The 24,648-nt window shown below is 39.9% G+C and overlaps 1 long non-coding RNA gene across 1 annotated transcript in view; it reads right to left on the bottom strand.

Moving 5' to 3' along the window:
- The window catches only part of LOC146502432 (uncharacterized), a 30,000-nt gene extending 6,037 nt beyond the window's left edge, over positions 1-23,963 (bottom strand). The window contains exons 1-2 of the long non-coding RNA XR_014869420.1: positions 17,451-23,963; positions 5,943-17,105 (exon numbers count right to left, since the gene is read on the bottom strand). This is a non-coding gene — a long non-coding RNA (uncharacterized LOC146502432). The remainder of the gene's footprint in view (positions 1-5,942; positions 17,106-17,450) is intronic.
- Between the last annotated feature and the right edge of the window lie 685 nt (positions 23,964-24,648).

Here is a 24,648-nt window from a genome sequence, read left to right as displayed (position 1 = left end):
ATCAAAACAAGCTGCTGATTATTTCACATTTTACTTGTGAGCAACGGCACATTTAAATCTTACATATATAGTTATTTGGCTTATATCGTGATATATATCGTTATCGCCTGAAATGAAAAAATCTTATATCGCCCAGCTCTAGGCGACACCATGCATTTACTTTCCCTTAGTGCGTGCAACAATGAGACATGAACCTCCACTGAAGCTTTATTGAAAAGGAAACTATTTCAACAACTTCCAACAAAACACTGCTTTGAAAAGTGTGCAAGAAAATCGTTCCAGCTGAAGCAAACTAGTTTCACTGCTTGAGGCAAAAACACAATCTGGCTTTGAAGGAGGACACGTTAGCAGCTGGTGATGTGCGACCCAGAAGTAAACAAATGACTCCATAAGCTTCGCACTCGGTAGCTCCACACGTGTGTCAGGAGCAGTGGATGAAAATTACTGCTACCACTGGTGGTGGTCAGAGGGCACGGTGGCGCCAGTGCCAGCCTCGCCTCTGTCAGTGCACCCCAGGGCAGCTGTGGCTACAACGTAGCTTGCCATTGCCTGTGTGTGAATGGGTGAATGACTGAATGTAGTGTAAAGCGCTTTGGGGTCCTTAGGGACTGAGTAAAGCGCTATACAAATGCAGGCCATTTACCATTTACAAGCGTTTTAAGCAAGTTGTTCAAAAGCTCAACTCAAGATAGACCACCCAGGACAGGAAAAAGTTTTAGTTTTATTATGAAACAGTAAGTTACTTGAGATATTTAAACTTGTTATGCTGGTATTTTATACAGAGAAACACTACTTTTGTGCTTATGCTGTGTCATTATTCTTGGTGTATAACGATGCTGCTGCTGCTAGCACCTTATAGTAATAAAATTCACACTTTTTATGAGGTAGTGTGTCATGAATGACAGCAGCCCACTGGAAGGGAAGGATGAAAAATGTTCTTTGTTTACTTAAACTTATAAATGCTGCTTCTTGTAAGCTCCAAGCATTGATAAAATCTTGTTCAGTATTTTTTTTAGTATCATCATTAATATACATTAATGTAATTATCCGACATTTACTTAAAATAAATAGATATGATTTTGAGGCTTTATTACCCACCCCCCAATCTCTCTTCATCCCTTTATCCCTGAATCAAGCTTTTGGTGCCATCCATGATTTGACTACACCCTCAGCCTATTGGTAAGCTGTCAGTCAGCCATGGGTAAATTCAACATCGATTTGATTAATCAAAAAGCAAACTGAGGACAAATATGGGCAAAGGGGTCATCCCTGCAACTAGATGTGTCTATCAGCGCCAGTGCACCTACTTGAGTCTCTGCACGAGGAAGTCAGAAAGGAAAAAACAAGAGGAAGTAGAAATTACTTTTATGCAAAGTGCTCACTTTGGAAAGAAACCCAACAGATGATACAACCATTTACTTCCTTTTTAATTCAGGTAACTACAAAACCCACAGTAGCAATTAAAATACAGCGACCTCTGAACTAAACACAGAAGAAGAAGAAAACTTAAAATAGGAACTGAGGCTAAACCAGGAATTTAATTCTAAATAGAGAACAGTGAGACAATCTAAACTCCACATAAACCAAACAGGAACCATAACTCAAATAATCCAACAAAGACTAATGCTCAAAATCAGTGGAACAATAGAAGAAGCAGGAGTCAAAAACTAACAATTAAAAATGAAAATACTAAAATAAGAGTAGAACTATTCAAAGACAGAGACTGTGAACACCAAATCTACGACCATGAGGTGACTATCTAAGTGTCTTCTGTTTCTTCATGTATGTTTGAGGTGTATAACAAATGGAAATTACACGTGAGGCCGTCCTGATTAAAATTGAAATTCTCAAAGTAGAATAGGCTGGTATTGCTCAGGACACGTGTGTGAGACTTTTTGTGAGACTTTTTTAAACTACAACAAACAAACTGCAGGCTGTACAGAAAGAATACAGAAAAAACTATTACTGTACCATTGAGAGATTAATAGTTTTAATCCTGGTAGTTTTTGGTTTTTGTGAAATGATACTGTTTCTGTGTGCATGCAAGTGAAATAATGTAAGCATCCAAAAATGAAACCAGTATGTTTGGAAAGGCTGTGTTAAAAAATTAATTCCTTTGGAAATACTTAATAAAAAATTTCATAGGGTGAATAATTCTGTCCTCAGCTGTAAGAGTAATTTCAAATAGGAAAGCATTAAAATCCTGCAGGTTTATATTGGACTGACTTTGGACAGATGTCTGCCAAGTCTAGTTGTACTGAGGAAGTTAACCGTACATCACGTCCTCTGAAGATAACGCATTTATTATCAGTTTGGGACCTCATGATGCAGTCTGTTGACTTAGGTTCCAAGGCAACTTTTTGAGTATTCAATATGACATGGTTATCAAAGTATTGGTTTCTTTTCCACTATCTTTTATGTATGAATTCAGATGCATTTGAAATGGTATTTTAAATATTTTGTATTTCAAAGCAGCGGTGTCCAACCTTTTTTGTGCCACGGATCGGTTTATGTCCAACAGTATTTTCACAGACCGGCCTTTAAGGTGTCGTGGGTAAATACAACAAAATAAAACCAGTACCAGTACCAAAAAAAAGATTTATTCACAGCATATGGTCGCAGCAGATGGCCGCCCCTCCCTGAGCCTAGTTCTGCTGGAGGTTTCTTCCTGTTAAAAGGGAGTTTTTCCTTCCCACTGTCGCCAAAGTGCTTGCTCATAGGTAGGGATGGGTATCGTTTAGGTTTTATCCGATACCGGTGCCAAACTGGTACTTTTGAAACGGTACCGGTGCTTAAATGGTGCTCAAACCAGTGCTTAAAGAATGGAGAACACAAAATTGGTCCAAAAACCTCTCATGTTCAGCTGTTTTTTTTTGTAAAAAGATAACAATGTTAGCCTTTTCTGCAGCTATGGGGCATATATGGTATCACTCTTGGCTGGAAGCAGTGCTTAAACAATGGAAAAAACACAAACTTTGTCCAAAAACCATCAAGGCACTGGATACCGGTACCCATCCCTACTCATAGGGGGTCGTATGATTGTTGGGTTTTTCTCTGTATCTATGAAGCGCCTTGAGGCGACTTTTGTTGTGATTTGGTGCTATATAAATAAAATTGAATTAAATTGAATTGAATATGGGAAAAGACCCAGGGAAACCGAGTTAATGAAAAAAAAAAAAATTAAAAAAATAACAATAAAAACTGATAAAAACCCTGAAAACCATGCACTTCACACCCGAGCCTCAATTCTCATGGCCCGGCCGGTACCAAACGACTCATGGACCAGTACTGGTCTGTGGCCCGGGGGTTGGGGACTGCTGTTTTATAGTTCTGAGATTGAATTTAGCCAAATTCAATATGTCCTCTGCTCTCAACCCAAAGTGTACATATGCTTGTACCTAAAGCCTGCTAAGACATAATTGGCCCGTAGTTACTACTGGAAGCAAAAACAAGTCAAAGCATAAAGTTTTGGGTAGCAAAAACCTTTTGTACAAATTTTGATGTTCTTATGTATGCAGATTAACTATGTTAACAAAAATACCTTTAATTTTTACCTTCCGGTGCTCCAATTACTTCCATGGCCTCAAGTGTATAAAGTCAAGCAGCTACACAACCAGACTGTTTATACAAACATTTGTGAACTTGTTGGTCGGTCTCAAGAGCTCAGTGAATTCCAGTGTGCTACCGTGATAAGATGCCATGTGCAAAAAGCCCAGTCATGAGATTTCCTCACTTCTAAATATTCCACTGTCAGCTGTGAGTGGTCCTATAAGTGGAAGCAAGTGGGAATGACAGCCATGAAGTGGGAGGCCATGTAAAATCAATGAGCATGCTGAGGCACAGTGCGCAGAGGTTACCAACTTTCCTGTAGCGTCGGTCACAACAGCCCTCCAAGACGGCATCGCATCCATGCCTTACATCACCAAGCACAATGCATAGTGGGGGGTAGTTGTGTAAACAACCCCCCCCCCCCCCCCCCGCGCCCCCTGCTGGACCCTAGAGTGACGAATCACGTTCTCCATCTGGTAGTCTGATGGACAAGTTTTTCAAGCTTTTCAGGAAATGGGCTCAGCCCTTGAGTTCCAGTTAAAGGAATTCCTCTTGCTTCAGCATACCAAGACATTTTGGACAATTCCATGCTCCCAACGATGTGGGAACAGTTTGGGGTTCCTGTTTGACTGCATCATTGCACAGGTCTATAAAGACACGGATGAAAAAGTTTGGTGTGGAAGAACTTGACTGGCTTGCACAGAGTCCTGACCTGAACATGATAGAACAATTTTGGGATGAAGTAGAGCGGAGACTGCTAAAACTCACAAATGTGCTTCTGGAAAGTGGTCAAAAATTCCTTTAAACACACCTAAACCTTGTGGAAAGCCTTCCCAAAAGAGCTGAAGTAAAGTGTAGGCTAACATCATATTAAACTATAGATTAGGAATGGGATGTCACTCAAGTTCATATGCGTGCGAAGGCAGACAAGTGGATAATATTGGCAATACAGTGTATCTCTGTTTTGGAGATTACACTGGCAGTCACATTTTTTTTAAGGATAATTCTGTTTGTCTTTGTTTAACACTCATCAGAGTAAGAATAAAAATTCTCTTAGGTATATTTACATGAATATTTTGCAAGGATAATTGGACAACACTGCATTTTAAGTTTTAAAACTATGGAAAAAGAAGCAGTAGCATTACAATAACTTAAATATTGTCTGAAATTCACAGGAAAACTGAAACTAACAATTAGGGATGGGAATCGAAAACCGGTTCTTGTTGAGAACCGGTTCCCACTGTTTCAGTTCCTTGGAATTGTTTGCCATTTTTACAAACGATTCCCTTATCGATTCCAGTCGCCCCGAATGACGTCACCACATTGCGGAGCGTCATTTACCCTGCAGGAAACACAGCGGCTCAAACGCTCAAAAGTTTGGTTATACTTTACGAGAACGGATGACAACAGGACAACTTGCAATACTTGCAAAGTAGATATTTCATTTAAGGGAGGAAACGCTACGAATATGTAAAAGCATTTGCTCACAAAACACACGATGACCTTAAATGAATGTCGTGTTTTTAATTCCGCTCGACTCGTGAATCTCAACCCAGCAGTTTCTATGTCCTCTCCGGTTAATGCGGCAGGTAAATAATCAACTAACAGTGCATATTATGTTAGGACGATCTGCCTTATTACAAAACCTGCCATTACTGTGCATTTAGGTGACCATGATGAGAGAGACAGAGTCTGGCTCAGACGCTGGCAGTTCTCGCTGCAGTCTACCGGTAGCGTCTCCTTTCAGGCCAGGATAGACGAATGTCACCGAGCAGTGACTCAGTTTGTGGTCAAAGGTTTGCACCCATTTACCACAGCAGATGATTTTTGGTAAGTGAATGTGTTTAATTGTAGGCAGGGACATTACTGGATATTCTTGTGTAATTGCTACAGAATAATTGATGTTATACTTTGTTATTGCTACAGAAGAATATTTATTTTATTATTTTACATTTACAATTTTTTTCCTGGGGATCCTGTGACACCCCATTGAAGAGCCATAGGCTGGATCTCTTAAGATCTCACTGCTGGGTTTGTAAGGCCATGTTACTCCTAAATTTCTATCTTGTTCAAAGAGAAGAAGCTAATCGACCTTAATGTTCTCCTTTTTTTAAAAAGAATCGATAAAGAATCGAATCGTTAAACAGAATCAAAAATGGAATTGGAATCGTGAAAATCTTATCAATACCCATCCCTACTAACAATACTTTTCAAAGTGTTCAAAATGAATAAAAATGTAATATCTTTACTTTTTCTCCAAACAGATTTAAGTCATTTCTTATTCCGATTGAAATAAATCAGTGCTTAATAGAAAAAATGATTGAAGCTGAAGAGACATTCAGAACTGTAACATTACTGCCAACTTATTATCACATTTTAAAATGCAGCCTCACCATTCTTCTCCGTCTTGCTCTCCGACACAGTCTGTCCTTCTCCGTCTTCATCACTTTAATGCCAAATTGTCTATTTGAAGTAATGACTGAGTGCAAGTTAATTATGAGAAAGACTGACAGAGGAAGAGAGGGACAACCGTGTCTTGTCTGGCCAAAATTCCACTTTCCCCAATTGGACAGCAGGCGGAGAGCTGCCCCCGGCTGACTGGAGCACCAATTAACATCCACAAAGAGCGGCATGAGGAAACCTTTCTAACTCAGTGCTGTGACCTGACATTCACCCATGCAAACTGTGTATATTAAAAGCCTGCCAATGAGGCCATAATGAGATCACACCCAAGCAGGACAGAACTTTGGCACAGTATACTGACTGGAACTCTTACATGATCTTCAGTAGTCATGTTTTATAGTACAGAGCTCACAAAAATATACGATTAAAAGTACAATCCCATGTATATTTCTTTAATGCTACAACAGGACACAGAGGCTTCTACTTGTATATATACTGGAGTTAAAAGCAAACGCAAACTCACTGATGTGCTTTTTTTTTTTTACCTTTATTGGCTTTTCTCAATAACAAATGTGACATTTTTTATTTCACTGAATTTTCATGTCATAGTCAGGTGAAAAACATTTACATAGGAATCTAGCAGCCAGTTGCTGCTAATGAAAAGCACTTGATTAACTGATTCTCAGTGTTATGGTGTGACCACCTTTATTAAAGCAAACGTTTTTGCATTTTGCAGGTCTGAAGCCTTCAGTTGTGTGCAAACACAAAGGATGGACATCACCACAAATTCACCCCAAGACCCGATTGTGCAATGCTCAAAGAAACAACAAAAATCCCAAGAGCTACATCGCAGACTCTGCAGGCTTCGCATTGTTTGCATTGTTAAATATTAAAGCTCATGGAACAAGCTTTTGTTCCATCCAAACACGTATGGTTTGTTTGGATGAATTGCCAGAAGAAAGCTGCTTGACTATTAAAAAAAAACACAAAAACATGGCAGCATGGTTTAGGTTTGCAAACTGCATCTGAGCAAACCACAAGACTTTAGGAAAAATGCCATCAAAGTGGAGATTTTTGCCCATAATGCACAGTTTCATGTTTGTCAAGAACCAAACACAGCATATCAGCATTACCACATGTTTAGGATGGTGGTGAAGGGGTGATGGTTTGGGTTTGTTTTGCAGCCACACGACCTTGGCATCTTGCAGTTGGTGAGCTGCCCATGAACTTCTCTGTATACCAAAGTATTCTAAAGTCAGAAATAACGCCATCTGTCTGACAGTTAAAGCTTGGCTGAAACTGGATCCTACAACAGGAAATGATCCTAAGCACAACAGCAAATTCAGTGGCAGGACTTTGAGAGAGCTGTGCATAAACAAGTACACACAACCCTTAACACACTGAAGAGACCCATACCAGTTATTAGAAGACTGTCATTTACTTTAATATTCTTTCCAAGAAACAAAGAAACGTGCTCTGTAAAAATAAACGTAACTTTTTCAAAAGTCATTTGGCTTTTCATCTTAATACCTTTGACATTTAGCCAGCACAAAACTGTTGTGATACACTAGTTGTTGTTAGTCAGATTCGAGCTATTAAAGATGACGTAACCAGAAAACATCTTTTAACCCTCGCCGTAACCTGCACCTCCCAAGACATGTCACTACACGTTGAGTTGACTCACCTAACACTGACGTGGATGGTGTGGAAGATTGCGGTGTGGAGTTATGAGTCATTTCCAGTTATGTTGTAAGTTAGGACGTAGACTTCCGGTAGAATCAAATACACAACCATAAATAACTACACGAAATACAACATAGATAACTATGCAAACTCCTTTTGCTGTTTTTATGGTTCCACTTTAGCGGTTCTTACTCAGACACTTAATCAGAAACTGAAAATAAAAGGGAAAAAAAGTATTTTTCCGCATTATAAGGTGAACTTAAAATCCTTTAATTTTCTCAAAAATTGACAGTGCGCCTTATGTATGAATTCTGGTTGTTTACTGACCTTGAACCAATCGTATGTGGTACACGGCGCAAAATCTGTCAAAAAATGTTTTAGTACGACTTTGGTAAGCTACGAAGCCGCACCACCTGATGGGTTGTCGGACCATTACGGCTACCATAGTCAGGAGCCTCGCGGAGTCATCTGGGTCCAAATTCCGCTTCAGGTCATAAAGTCAAAGGGATATTGCGCCATCACTAAGAGTTAAAAATGGTCTAAATTCTTTAGCTGCTTACCGTTTAACATCCAGGGACCCATGAAAACAGAATTTATTAAATTTAACGGAGTTAGAAGCTAGCGGACGTTAGCTCGCTAGCTTCCACCTAAACATGATATAGCATGTTCTAACTGAGAGATTTCTGAACAAATTCAAACGTACAGCTCTGCTATCACTTCTAACATAAATGAAGACAGAAAACTAAACAGCAGTGACATTTGTAGAGTTACTGAAGTTGGGCTAGCTGGTATATAATGATGTGCTACGTGATTGCTAGCGACACAGCTATGTTAGCATAACATAAACACAGTGAAGCTGGAGGATGAACGCTAACTTTTTTCCACTCGATAAAAGTTAACGTGAGGGTTCCCGATGGTTAGGGACAAATGCAATCGCATGGCAGGATGCTGTAAACGGACCAAACTTCAGTCAGGAGAACAACTGAGATAATCCATCCACAATATGAGGTTAGTCATTAATATACTGCAACAACATGGGAATAGAGCAGCTGTGAGAGAATTCAACATTAATGAATCAATGGTGCGGAAGTGGAGGAAGCAAGAAGAATGATTTGCGTAAAGTTTGACTTATCTGACTGTTTGGTTTGGCTTAATGCACCTTATTGATGAAAACAGACCCGTTCATTGACAGTGCGCCTTATAATCCAAAAAATACGGTTTATATATGTTGAACGAAGTGATTGAACGAACCACCTGTCTTTCATCATTGACAGAGACTGCTGATTCATAACATCTTTATGAGTAAGGTTTGCATATAAGGACAGCTGACCCATTCAACAGATTAAAAAGTAAAACAGATGTAATTACCACTTTCATCATAAAGGGCACAATGTAAAGAAAATTGAACATTAAGGGCTTGCAAATTGCTAGCATTTATTAATATTCATTTTGGAGTTCATGTTTTATGACTTTGATACTTCCCATTCTAACCCCTGGGAGCCCAGTTGAACTGAAGTGTGCACAACATGCCGGAGCAGTTATGAAAAATAGTTATGCAAATGTTGAGTCCACATAAAATGCAGGAAATACTACTGCAGGAATGTGGAGCACTGTTGGTGTTGCAGGTGGAGCTTTCCATTCAGCCTTTTTTAAATGAGAGACGGGGGAGTGGGGTTGCTAATTCATATGGTGCTCAATGCTGACTGACCTGAAAAATAAGTACAAAGTGTTCCCTCCTGTCTTGTTGCCGAGATCCGTGTCAGCTCAACAGTTTGTGGAGATGTGCAGAGATATGGTGGCCCTTTCTTTTGCTTTCCTTCCTTGTGTCTCTCTCCTTTGCTTACACCCCCTCCTTCTATCTTTTATCTCCTCCATTAAAAAGCTGAAATTAAATCTTTGGCAAAGCTCCTGCAGTAATCCTGCACTTAAACTGAGGTCGGCCTGAGATCAACCTATTCTCTTTTAGTTTCACTGTGACTATTTTGTTTTGTCCTCTTGTTGTACTGTACAAGAAGGACAGTAACTGAGAGACATGAACTGTTTTTTGTTTTGCTTTTTGTCATGCCAATCCTATTCATCCATGTGTTACAGGAAACTCACGAATCATAGTTTGGTACATTGTTTATGTGGTTCTCAAGTTTCACTGATACATAATAGCAAAGAAAGAAAGAAAATCTCCCAGAGTGAGCAAAATTTTAACAAAAAGGCAGAAATAAGGAATTCACGTTCGTCCCCTTCAAGCTCATAAATCAAGACTACATTCTAAATAGATTAGAACTGTTTATTATAAAATGGGCATTAAAAAGATGCGTCACAATAACTGATGGGGCGCACAGTCTTGATACGAGGAATGCATGCATCAGGTCTGCCTCGTTATCTTCTCAGATTTTGCTTCATTGATATAAACAATTCTGCAGATTCTGCAGATATAGCAGAGGCTCACCAGCTAAAAAGTACCTTGCATGGCATACGAGCATTTTAAGACACTTTTGCATTGTGTGCATGTTTGAAATGAAGCCTTAGAGTCATGTTTACATTGTGCCATAAAGGGTGATCTGAATTGTTTGGGGAGCATTTGCGGACTTTCAAAATAGGAGGAAAAACACGTTAAATTCACAAGTGAAAGATTCTGTGTTAAACATGTTCATCAAGGAGGAACTGACATATATTTCCTTGGACCGATTATGTCGCAGGGCCCAGGTTTAAATCAGAAGATTATGTCATCTGGTTTAGAAATACTCAGCTTGTTTGCACAAGCGTATTTTTAGCCTCTTGCTCAGACAGGAGAAACACTGAATATCGTCTCACTGCTATGAGAACAGATCACCCCAGTAGACAAGTGAAAGTGATAAAGTGGTGCAAAATTCAACGCCACACCAGCAAAACTAACCACGACAGCAAAGTCGTGATACAATTTCTTGACACCTTCCATTCGCCCATTCACTTCCAAACTGAGCAAAGAAGGAACATTGTAGCAAAAGGTCTTCACGTGTTTCCAAGTACTGAAGTTCATTACAGTTTTACTAAAGTGACAAGAGAATTGTTGCACCTCAGCTGGAAACAGTGCAGTGAAATATGCAGAGATTATTTATTCTGCTAGAGCAAGTCTAAAAGCAAAAATAACTGTGCTAGGACCTGCTTATAGAAATAGGACAGCACAGTGGTGCTCGGGTTAGTTCTTTTTCGTCAGAGCAAGAAAGTTGTGGGTTTGAATCCACTGACCAGCCTGTGTCTGGGAGGAGTTTCTCTGGTTTTTTTATAGATTTTGTTTTTCAGGTTGTGTGTAGCTTTCCTTCAGCTAATCTGGAGCTTTCAGTGCAATGCATTTAAGAAGTCTGCCCAATACTAAAGCCTGGCCCATACTCATCCTTATCTATGAAGACATCTCCAATCCTTTTTTAATCAACAGCAACATTTACAGAACTATTTGGACTTGGAGTCAAATTCAACAGTAAAATCATAATCAGACATAATTGTCTGATGTCTATGAAGCTCTCTATTAAGGGGGATGGCAAAAGATCCTGTTTATGCTCTTCTTTCGTAGGACTAGCTCTGAAGTAACACTAAAGCAGTGTTACTGACATCTGCCTGCATGAATATGACAGGGATGAGAAAGAAAGAGAATGTGTGAACGCGGTACCATGTGGTGAGTTGCGTCTTTGTGGCATCAGCTGGAGGGCTGCCAGCCTGTGGCACATGACATGAAAAATAATCTCACCTGACAATAATTTGTATTAAGCTTCCATTCAGATTTAATTACTCCTTAACCCTTTAAGACCTACCATAGAACCAAGTCCGCCAGAGCTTATATTATATTTTTACATGTTGTAGTGTCATTTTTGGGAGCATTTCAAGTTGCTATACATCAATACAACCATTACAGCCTACATTTTAATAATATGTATACATTAAGTGCATAGTAATTACATAAATTGCAAAAAAGTGCAATAAACTACAAAAAAATTTAAAATCGTTTTTGTTTTTTTTAACATATATTTCTAGTTAGAGAAATTTAAGAGGCTTATCCCTCAAAACTGTAAATACAAAAAAGTTGCACAAAATAGTTTCCCACCACAGGAAATTTATTTTAAGTGTCTTCATAGGTTTATTTTTGAAATACACCAATTTTTATACACTGCAGGAAAAACGAAAATAAATATTATAGTAAAAAAAGCAGCATATGCATCAAAATAAACTATTTCCAGCATTGCAATATGAGTCCTAAGCATCCCAGAAACGACACAGAAAGTCATAAAAGTCAAACATAACTTTTAAAAACACCAGTATAGGCTCATGAGGCCCTCATGGTAAAAAAAAATACATTTCCGCGAAAATGACATCACTTCCGGTTTCGGGCAGGTCATGGCAGACATGCGATGACGTCTAGTCCAACGTAGGAAGTGTTATGAACAGCTGATCGGATCGGCAAAGCGTGTTTCTGGAATATTATGTTTTTGTTGCTGCAAGCGCTTTTTGTGCAGTTTTTGCAAAGCTATATGTGGAAGGAAACCGTGACCTAGCACAAGCTGATGGCATAAGATGTAAGTACAACTCCTCCGGTTTCATATGCAAAAAAAATTATTGCGCTAGCTCACGTGGTTGCAGAGCTACCGGGATTTAAATGTAGTTGCGCAAAACGGAGCGTGCCCGCTCCGACCGGCTTTAAAGGGTTAAATGAAGGAGCTGAAATGCCCTTCGAGGTCATTTGTGTCAGACTTTAAGGATTACTTTTCCCTCGCTTTCTCAGTCACGTCCACTCCGGACTCGTCGCATCTCATTTCAAAACAGCAAGGATGTGATGCAACCTAACCATTGTGTGTCTCTATGTCCATCTTTCATTTACAGTATGTTGTGAACAGGCTCCGTTTGACCTGAGCTTCCTGAAACTCCTCCAACAATTTTTCTTTCATTAATCTATCTAATATTTTTGATAACATTGTCTTTAGAATTACCATGATAGCATGCTGTTGTTGGCTGATACCAAATAGTGTACTGCTAAAAGAAAATACTTTAGTATTTTTGTACATACACATAAAAAGACTTCTGACAGCATCTATTTGGCTCAAATTTCGGCTCACTGAAACATGGAAATGTCATGCCAAACAGTTTGGGTCGCACAAGCATATTGTAACACACTAGAGCTGGTTTCATCCAGGGAATTACATTCTTATAGTTTTGCATTCTCACAAACACTGCAGTACAGCACGTCAAGTGTGAGGCCATAACACAGACCCTCCTGAACTCCTCAGCTGGTCAAATTCACATGTAGCTCTACATATACAGCTGAGAATGACTAGTGTGCTGTGGGGAAAACAAGGACAAAAACTCCCAACAGCATTAACAGACAAAGGGCAACATGAACTGAACTGAACTGCTTCAGGAAAGTTCCACTCTGCTGTTTTGTAATAGTGTGTGGGCACGACTGTAGAGGATGAAGCCTGTGTGAAAAAAAACTAATTATGCTGTACTCAAACAGCCACGTGTGAGATTGTGCCTGGTCCAGCTGGCTGCACAGAAACGGTTGCTAAGGATTCATAAACACTACTATATTTTCAAGCCGAAACTTCAAAGAAATTGTTCACATGAACTTCACATTTGCATTCAGAGGAGCTTGTTTCTGTTACATTGTCACAGAACTATGCAAACTGCACCTACACTGTAATGTAAAATGTGAATGAAAGCATATATGAATCATTGTTTCCCTCTCAGCAGCTCAGTGCTATTTTGACTAAGTATGTTTTTCACGCAGTGTCATATCATAATGAGAACATATACAATCTGCTGACTGAGTTAAAAACAAGGAAAATATTGCACTAATTTTTCAAAACAGGATGCTCTGAAAGTAACTGGTTACAATTCAAATGAAAATGTGCTGCATGAACAAGATAAATACTTTGTGAACACCCACAAACAAGCAACAAACACACTGTCAAGGGCACACAGACAGCTAAGCCAGACAGACAGGGTTTGTGCATCTGTGAGTGCAAGCATCAGGGCTGTGGGGGGAGCAGGCACGACACCGGCACGTGTTATGGCCGCTTGCTGTGGCACCCTGGTGCCTTGAGGGAAGGGTGAAAAGGGCTGATTGATCACCTGCTGCACAGAGAGGCATCAGTCAGCATCATACAGAAAAAGACAGCAATAGAGGGAAACAAAAAAAAGGCAAGAGAACAGATGTGTAGAGATTAAGAGGAGAAAATAAATGCTAATCATAAGAAAAGGAATAAAAGAGATAACTAGGAGAGATTAAGTGATTAAGAGAATGCTTATAAAGAGCAGGGGGGAGAGGCGATGAGACACAAAGACTCTCCACGTGATCATGTGGTCACAGAAAACAGGACGGAAAGAGGCATACAGCAGAATCCGCTTTTCAGCATCACGTGAAAAGATCATTTTCCCCCTTTGTTTCCCATCACATCGCTGCATGAGCTCAGCACGTGTGGTGAAGGAAGTATTTTTACCGGGTTGTCAGAGTGACAAAGTACTGTACTTCTGTCACCAGTTGCTAAACAGACTGAAACAGGCATCCAACCTATATGTTCAATTAGGCTGCCCTCCTGCTGTTTATGGGGCTGAATGCTATTTCTGAAACGGCATTTCCACCACAAAGCTGTAGGTTCTGATACAGATATCGCAAAGCACCATAAAAGCACAACTCAACAACAACAGAGCCTTTCATCTCAGCCTAACAGAAATGTAAATCTGGGTGCTTGTGATTACACGCTCTGTAATTAAAGTGTGCAGGTAGGTTGCCATGAAGGCACAATGACATAACTGTTAATCAGGCATACACCACGACCTTCAAATCCTTTAAAACTAAAAAAAAAAACCAAGTTACAATAAGGGAAACTGAGATTGGAGCTTTCTATGGAAACTTAACTATTATTTATTTTATATTTTAGGTTAGCAGGAGGCAGTGGTTAAAACATATTGATTTTTCAGAGGCAAAATTTTCTTTTAAGCTATAAAATGCTACACAGTACTGCAGGTCCTTTTTTTAAAGTAGCTTTTGCAAAGGATATAAAAACAGATCAATCAGAGGAAAATAAATGTGCTTTCATCAGTATTTTTAGTAACAAAATTAATTTAAATGACAGTTTATACTAGGAAAGCATCGTGGCAGAATGCTAAAATCACAGTTGCTCATAAAAAACAGGCAGAAAAATGTTTTCAGCTTAAAAAAAATGGATATAAAGCTTCTGTTGGGAATTCATTAGCCTGGTGTTCAGAAGCACGACCGGTGATGAAAGCTCCTGAGTTACTCCTGCGTCCCCTGCGTCTGCTGTTTAACTGGGCAGTTACGTAGAAAAAGGATGATCCTGATTGTATCAAAATGGAAAAAATAGGGCTGCCAGGACCTCTAACGCTCACTGATGCACGCTTGCTCTTTTTATTCGTGGTTTAAGGGGAGTTGTGCTTTACTGTAGTCGACAGGTTGGCTCACTCATTTTTACCAGCTTTCTTGAATTTGGTGACATGTTTATGGAGACAGTAGCTGAAGATGCTGCACTTAATCACTATTGAAATACAATAACAGACTGTTATATGTAACAATAAATATATATCCAGCATTTAAGCCTAAGAAAACCATATGGAAATGATTCCACTCAACGTTAGCATAACAATGTGAGAGCCAATGATGGAAATAATAGTACGGCTGAATATCAGCAAAGCATGTGTTAGGGACGAAAGGATCAGAGCGGGAAATGAAGAGCGCTGAAGAAGAGAGGGAGGCTGTTCATCGTGACTGATGGAAGCCTGGAGTCGTAAATGTAGGTCACAGACTCACAAATGTATGTCAGTGTGTTAAAAACAAGGGATGCAACCTCAAATAGTAGAGCACAAGACGCAGAAACAAAACAGGACAACAAAAAAGAACGAGACGAAAACATTTGAGAGCCAAAGGACAAGACAGAAGTAGGCAAAGGAAAAAGAGATAAAGTCAATTGAAAGAATGCGATTGCGCATTATATGGCAAATCAATGCTCTGTTTAATTATGTATGGCGCCGGATGGGCCAGAGATCACGCTGTGTAACCATGCAATTAGCAGGCCTGCATTGGGTCAGCCGTTCTCGGCAGGGAAATAATCAATAATGGAAAGTTGTTAAGATAGAAACTTCACCTGTAAACGGACAAAAGTTCAAATTCTTTTAATTTTACTGCTTCTTTACTCCATGTTTTTAACTTGTGCTATTTCCAGTTAATAGGCTAGAGCAGCGGTCCCCAACCCCCGGGCCTCGGACCGGTACTGGGCCGTGAGAGTTGAGGCTCAGGTGTGAAATGTATGGTTTTCAGGGTTTTTATCGGTTTTCAGCGTTATTTTGTTATCGTTTTGATCGTTAACTCGGTTTTCCTGGGTCTTTTCACGTGTGTTATGAATAAATCTTCTTTTTTTTTCGGTACCGGTACTAGTTTTATTTTGTTGTATTCATCCGCGACACATTAAAGGCCGGTCCGTGAAAATATTGTCGGGCATAAACCGGTCCGTGGCGCAAAAAAGGTTGGAGACCGCTGAACTAGAGCATTAAACATAATATTTACACTGTGACCTTTGCTCAAAAGAGAATGCCTGGAACAAACGATAAGATTAATTGCATGATAATAGTATCCTAACCTATTTATTATGAGGTTACAGTCACTTTAAAGTCAGTATATTAAATGTCTAATTCAACGGTCATCAACGGTTTATGTCCGACAATATTTTCACTGATCGGCCTTTAAGGTGTCGCAGATAAATACAACAAATAAATGTAGTACTGACACCAAAAAAGAAGATTTATTAATAACACAATAACACTAAAAACCGATAAAAACCCTGAAAACCATAAATTTCACATCTGAGCCTCAACTCTCGCGGCCCAGTGCCAAACCGGTCCATGGCCCGGGGGTTTGAGGACCGCTGATCTTAATGTGTTATTGCTAACAGGTGTTGGTACTAACACATTATTAAACTATTACTGATTGTTATATATTTGTTTCCGCCCCTTATTATCCGATAACATAGATTTCAGTGTAATATTACTCAGCTAAAACCATTGTTCATACAAAATATTACTTGGATTTTATTTAAGTAGTAATACTTTGCTATTTCTATGTTATTGTCTTCTAGTTTCTACATTATTTCCCCAGTATTACCACATCATTACTGAGCTGTAATGAAAAGGGCTACTAAAAGAAACTGTAAAGGGAAGACAGGGCAGGAGATTAAAAACCAGCTCCAAAGTGACCATCAGCTCACAGAAAAACAGAAGGAAAGCCGTTTGTTCCACCATCATTATGCAGGTGGAAGGATGAAAAGATTAGTTTCCCCCTTTGTTCCTCATCACCTTCATGTGTTCAGCACATGTGATGATGGAGGCGTTTTTACTTTGTTGATTGCGTCACGCTCGCAGGCTGTCACAGCATGTCACAGCATGGCTCCCTGTCCTGAGTGACAAGTGACTGATGCTGATGTGTTTCCCTTTGGTTTCTATATAAAAGTAAGCAAAGAAAAGAGACGAAAACTTCTTCTTTACTAGACTAGAATTCGGTAGAAGAAGAAATCAAAAACTAGCATGAAAAAAGCAAAGTGCATACACTTAAATGAAGTAGGGACCATTTTTGAAATTGTCAGTTGTTTTACTGTGGCCAAATGCTCTGCATCTCCTAGTGAAATAATACAATAATACATGCTCGCTGGCCAATTTCAAATCATCAGTGTTATCTGCTCAATCCAAAGCCCTACATCACTTTAACAAACAGCAAGTAAACAGACTGAAACAACAGTTAATGTTAATAAATTAGTGACGGGCAGGACAGTATAAACTAAAAGTACCTTAGAACCACCAGTCTGGGTGTGTGGTCCAGGTAATCTGCTTTAACTGCACACTAACAGTCAAACGCTGATTACATGGTGCAGTCAAAGTGTGCGTCTACAAAGAGATTGTCCCGAGTCGTGAAAAGCAACAGTGCTCCCATCAGGGTACAGCAGCGCCTCCGATAGGTGGCCCGAAGGGTGTCTGTGGCCTATTTTACACACTGTGTGAACAGAACACAGTGTACAGCAGAATACACTGTGCTGCACAACTAACAAGCTCAGATCAGTGCCTTCATATATATCAATTTATCATATGAGTATATGAGTGAATTATTACAGACATAGATGGGTAGACAGACAGATCCATAAATAGATGAAGATAATATTCTGTCATGTAGTGCTACTGAGGCAGTTGTGTTACAGGTTTGTGGGGTGTGTCTGACAAAGATGTTTAAGATTTCTCACATATCATCTTTCTAGATTTCAACCAGTACTGTGTCACACTGCATACAAATGCATTTAAATCACAGTATGTAGCCAACAAAGAGCAAGAAATCTCATTACTAAAAACAAAACGGTATGTACACAAATCTTTTGCCTCAGAGGAAATTTGTTTGTGCATATCTGCAGAGTAAATCAGAGTTTTCATGGCTGGTGTCACTCGAGCCAAAGTCACAGCAGAGATGAGTGTTGGGACGGGGCACTGTGCCAGGGCTGAGCTGGCAGCTGCTCTGGGGCAGACGGAGGAAGTGGCACTGCCATGGGGGTGGCACGGGCGGTTGTACTGCTCTCTCTGAAATATAGTTTGATTGTTTTGAAGCATCACACTGTGAAAAAGAGACAACAAAAAAGTCTGAATGTTTTTCTCATCACAAGATATCCCCTAATAGCACCATACACGCACATAAAAGCAAGACTTTAGAAGACAGATGAACAAAAACAGAGCGGCATGAACCTAGAACTGAACACAGGCTATAAAAATAGACTCAGAAAGGCGTGACTGACACCTGGTATTGTCTTCATTACAAAAGCAACAGACAACATCTTACTAATGTACTAACTACTCGTGATATCAACATATTTGCAGCAGGACAGTTAATGTTGGACAGCTTTTCGCCCAGCACACCTCATATCACCAGTGAAAAAACTCTAAATATGGCCTGTCACCATTGGCTGGTCAAGGCAATTAGCACTACTATAGCTGCAAATTTCCAGTGTCAACCAACAGGACATTAAACTGTCAGATCATTCACAGGTTAACCATGCCAAAAGTCTAAAATGAATAAATAAAACCATCAATGTTTATTAGCTCTGTGGCATCATAAACTTTTATTGAACCCACAACACAGCTGTGGTTTGCAAACTGTAAACTTCTTGTCTGTTTACAAAAAAAAAAAACCTCCAAGAAGTCTGGAGAACCATAACCTGTAGACTGTTTAAAGACATTTAAAAAACGTTTAGCTAAGAGCGTTCAGGCTGTGTTGAAGAATAAAGATGGTGTTTCCCACATTTCAATAAATCACTAAACTTGTTTCCCATTTGCACCTACAAGGTAGGATGGAAAGAAAAGCAAGGGAATGGGAAAAAAATATATGGTTTTATGTTAGTCGTGCTAAACATACAACAAGATCATTCAAAGAGGACAACTCCCTTCAAAGGCTACACTTAAACTTTGACGCTTTTGTTACAATATGCTGATGTCAGCCTGTTTTTAACAAAATGTTATGACACTAGCTTGTTATGGCTTCTTTGTGATGTTGCAGATCATCATACTAAAAATAAAAAGAGTGTTTTACAGCTTTCTCCGTGTTCTTTCATATTCTATTTTACTTGATAAGGTTTCTTGGGGGCTAATAGTGAAGGTCAAGGTCAAATGCTTAGCTAGCCTAGGTACTCCTGTCCCCCACGGCCTGGGGTGTTGTTGTGAAAACGATCCATAAGAAATTGTGGGTAATATAAAGTTTTTACAGATTTTCACATTTGGAGTGACCTCGACCTGATTTTCACCAAAATTAAATCAGATGGAGCTGTTACTGGTATCTACCATCACACAAATTTTGAAAATGATATCTTGAAAGCTGTGGACGCTGGTCTGCTAACAAGCAGTCAGACAGACAAACTGAATTAAATAAATTATTGTGTTTCAGGGTCTTAAACCAGAAAAAGATGCAAGGATGAATCTGCTTATCACAGTAAGTTTCTGCCCTGTGATGAAGAGCAAAATTAAACTTCTGGGAACTTGTTCTGCTACAGTTTACCTCAGGTATTAATTAAGAGTCGTGAGCTACTGAGCCGTCATGAAGCGCACGTTAGGGGTAAATCTGTGGAGGAAAGTAACAGCTGTTGATGGACAGCACAGCTGGAACATGACTTTATGTATAAAACAAGTCTGTGTCTGGAATGTGAAGGAAAGTGTGCTGCAGCACGTGCGTGTCAGGTTACATTTACGCTGGGGTTTGAGACTAATGCACGCACACGTTTCTTACACACACACAAACACAAGGGAACGCCGCTGCCTTAAACTGCAGGCAGCATCTGCGCCGTTTCCATCATACGCAGCAAGGTTATCTGCATCCAAGCACGTTGTAATGAAGCTGCTTTGGGCTCAAACAGTTAATTACAATGAATTAAAAAAATTGTCTTCCTCCTAATTTCAGAGCTTTTACTTTGATGTGGAACAAAATGTTCTGAACGCATCACTGATGACACATCTGAAGCTGCGGCGGTATTTTCCACGTCACATCGCTGCTTTCTAAAGCACAAAGCATGGGAAGTGATTTGCATTTGCATCCTCTTTTTAAACATCAGGCTCGTTTCTGAGGGAAGAAATGAAAACGACAAAGAGCGGAGGAAGTCTGCAACAGAAAGAGCATCCGTGTGTTTTCTGGATGCAGAATGTGGGTCAAACGGGTGGAAGGCGACACTTCTCAGAGTCAACAGGACGCCGCCCTGCATGCCAGGAGTGATTACGCTGTAGCTTTTACAGCTTGGTGTGTTCTGTCAGTGTATTCCTCTAACGGACATTTCATTTGGCATCTTCTTATCTTCAGCCTGAGAGATTTAATCAGTCAGCTGCTCACCTAGTTATACCCTCACTTGTCTTTTTTATTATTTTTCACACTGTTTAACTCTCCATCTGCATCAGCTTTCATGTCACTCTTCACCTTTGTCTTTCATCCCATTTTTCTTTCCTCGTAGGTTGCAAGAGTGTTTAAAATTAAAATACTCCCTTAAGAAAATAGAAATCTTAAGTGAGTAACATGACCTACATTATTGTGTAACCACACTCGGACAAAACGTAGCATGTAGATGAAAACTTACATACATAAAGAAAACAAAGAAGCAAAGCACGATTAATGCGGGTGAACCGGCAGATATAACTGATGAAACATCTCAGCAGGTGTAATGCTGTTGTGCACAGATGTGGAAACCGATTCCAGGATGTTGAATTCATGCAGAAGGCACAGATTTGATGTAGAAGGTTGCAGAAGCATGCCAGGTCGAGCTTGCCAATATATTTTTATTGTGCTGGAAGTGAAACATCTTGATTTGCTAGTGAGTTTTCCTTTGCTGCCCACTATACTGCTATACTAATGGCATATTACTAAGTTCACTGGAGATGAAACTAATACTTACTCATCAGTCTGTCACAGAAATTAAGCAGCAAGGAAAAAACAGAATAGCTGACAAGACGACAAAGAAAAATACATCCAAAGGTCTCCAGTTCCCATCTATGGAGCATTTTAGGATTTTCCAAACTTGCTGGTTTGGTGTTTAAGTCACATCCATAAACAGTTTTTAGCCAAACAAACGTTTTACATTTTTAATCGTTATCATTTTAACTGTGACATTTAGAAATGTTCATTTGACATTTAGTCACGTTCCCCACGTCTTCAATTCCAACTCCCCGCCTTCTCTCTTTTCTTCTCTCTTCCTGTCTTGCCAAATGTGTGGGTTTGAACAGGTTTCTCTGCATTTGAATAGAAATCTCAGGGGTGTGTCTATTCACTGGTACCAGCGAGATCTCTGGCTGCCACGCCTGCACTTCATCACTTAATATCAGGCTTCTAGTTCCTTTTGGGGTTATTTGTTCATGCCTGTAACACTGTGTGTCCCCTGGACATCCTTCATGTTACAAATCTCTAAAACTCCACCTGTTACAGCTGCCAGAGCCTCTCTCGCTGAGCCTACATGAAACCCCTTTGATAAATCTTTGGCTATGTCAGCAAACAAAGAGCTCTTCGAAATATAGATTCGCAGACACAGATTTATTCCTCGTATTCTCCCTGTTGGCTGCAAACAATGTTACAACAATTGTTCTTAAGCGTTAATTTATGATTCTAAACAGGATCCTTATTTGTACTTGTAGACATTAGATTAAAGTTTGCACATAACCCAAGCCTCCAGCAACTGCCCTCCTGGCTCTTAGAAGCTCAGAGCTGCTGACTTTCTATGTGATGAATAACAATTGACTATGGGCTTCAAAGGATGCCTGCTGAGAACCCGAAGCTTCCGAGTCCTGCTGTTAGCATTAATGAATGACTGCATATGGTTAATGAATGTGAGTTTTGGTTGTGAATATAAAATAGATGATTTGTTGAGATCATTCAGCAGCCCATACGTTAACATTTACTATTTCTATGGTAGATGAAGCTGTGACCTACAACCAGTGTTGGGAAGGTTACTTTTAAAATGTATTCCATTACAGAATACAGAATACATGCCCCAAAATGTATTCTGTAACGTATTCCGTTACGTTACTCAATGAGAGTAACGTATTCTGAATACTTTGGATTACTTAATATATTATCGTGCTGTTTACAACTACATGAATGTCCTATTGCTGTGATTTATTACTGTTACTGAAGGTCCGCGGCTCCGAACCGTAGTAAAGGGACCTCTGGCTAATACGGTGGGTTCTGTGTCGGGCTCGTAGCCGAAAACTAGCTTTACTTTGTTGTCTGGGTCAACTTTGCTAGCGAGAGACAGAGAGAGGCGTTGAAAGGCTGCTCCAACGGAACTTATTGTTTTTGGAGGAAAACACGAACACGGTGTACAGTCGAGTCTTAATAGCTTACTTACAGCTGGGCTCGTCAGGCTCTCTTCTTGGCTGCAGTGGTTATTATTATATTTACATGCGTCCAGCTCCCGTTTTTGCTCGATGACAGCTCGTACTTTTCCTTTTTCTCCCTCCCTCGCTCACAGACACATAACGTGTATGGCAGTCCATTCTCCCTGCAGCACGGACTACACTGCCTATGATGCTACATTCTTTAGAGCTATACCTGTAGCATTCTGCCTATTAGCTTAGCACAACAACAAAAAAGGCGCTCTCTCACCCAGGAAACACCCTGTAACCATGGCAACCGTAACGCTGCCGCCTGGAACAACAGAACGTAGCTGTCAAACAAAACCCAAACAGTCCTGACCCGCCACAATATGAAACAGGGAAGTACCGCCGTGTAATCCATTTATTTCAACAAAGTAACTGTATTCTAAATACCACCTTTTTAAACGGTAACTGTAACGGAATACAGTTACTCATATTTTGTATTTTAAATACGTAACGGCGGTACATGTATTCCGTTACTCCCCAACACTGCCTACAACATACTCTCATTGCTCGCTTATAGAAAACACCAACTAAAATTAATGTATTTTGTACATGCCCCTGTTTTATATGTGAAACTTAAGCCATTGCTTATTGGAGTTATTTTTGGATAGTGTGTCAGAATCAGTAAATCAGACTCAGTCGAAATCACACCATGACAAAACTCCATTTTCATATCTTCCATTCCACATATATGAAACCTGTGATTAAGATGCTTCCATGTCAGTGATGTCAGTCCAACAACGGTGTGTTTATCACCTCAGAAGGTTTGACTCGCTAAATGCCAGTGAGTCACCAACACTGCCTTGGCAGAGACAGAGCCAGTGGACGCTAGCCATCTGGGCCAAGGAATCAGGGCAGAGCCTTTGAGCATATGGCCCTGTGGTGGCTTATAATGATGTTCCAAACAATAGAGACCAGACTTATAGGGAAATTACAGTGTAACTGTTTGTCATAGCAAAGTTGAGTGTTTCTATCAACCGTCCAGCTCAGTCAATAATCGATTTATTGGTTTGTTAATAACCACGTCTTTACCAGGATGATTGTTAACTGAACGTGGACACGATCCAGACAGCTCATTAAAGCGAGGCGATGACAGCGATGACAGCGGTGTCTGGTGATTGTTTCTGCTCAGTCGCAGAAAAACAGGTGGAGCAGAAAGGTTTGGGAAGCTGTGTCAGGGAGGGCTGATTAACACAGCTGCTGCACGCTGACTAATCACTGCTTGCTTCTTACGCAGCAGCATACTGGGACCTTAAGAGTTCTCATGCACAGGCTGCAAGATGTAGTCATGCCAACCTGTGTGGCTTGGGTGTCATGAGTTATACGTGCTCCACTGTGCCAGGCAATTTAAAGGTGTTCACAGCATTTCTGATGTTCATGCTGTTTGTGAGCAGCTCTGTGTGAAGAAAGGAGTGTCTGAGCTACACAGCAAATTCAAAAGCGTTAAATGTTTTGGTGTTACTCTAAGTAGAGTCACATTCTTTTAATGTAACTCTGAGGTGTAAAATGATAGTAGTTAAAATCGAGTGTTAAAAATGAGTGTTTCTATTTCAAATCTGGAGGCGTTACAATGGAAACATTAACTCTTGACCTCTGAACTCCTACAGGGGCTATGACACTAATAGAGTAAATTCACAGACTCCGCCCCCAGCACGGCTCCAATCGAAGCTGAAGTGAAGCCGTTTCAGAACATTTTTCTCTACATATTTGAGTTGTTTGCCATGCTTGGTAAGTCATTTTTTCAAAGATTGTTTCAATTATTATTATTAGCTTTTACTTCTGTGGCTCTTTGGAGTTGAGACAAAGCTGTGTGAAAGGCATTAGCCATGTTGCTCGCTGATAGCATAATATTCTGTTTTAGCTAGCTGAAAGGTATTGTTTGCGGGCAAATACAACAGCCTTGGAAAAAAAGCTTGCATGTGAATTTTCAGTCAAATTTCTTGGTCAAATACACCTAAAACAATGTCTAGAATGTGAAATGTTGATATAATGGTGCTACTTGAAGCCTGAAAATGATCTCCCATAAAAAAAACCGAGCAAACAGCAGTAGCAGATTAGGGGTGGGTTTTTATAATCGATTTATCGATTAAAATCGATTCTGGC

Source organism: Neolamprologus multifasciatus, chromosome 15 (genome assembly GCF_963576455.1).
Source record: "Neolamprologus multifasciatus chromosome 15, fNeoMul1.2, whole genome shotgun sequence".
Taxonomy (NCBI): domain Eukaryota; kingdom Metazoa; phylum Chordata; class Actinopteri; order Cichliformes; family Cichlidae; genus Neolamprologus; species Neolamprologus multifasciatus.
This window is presented reverse-complemented; position numbering and strand designations above follow the sequence as displayed.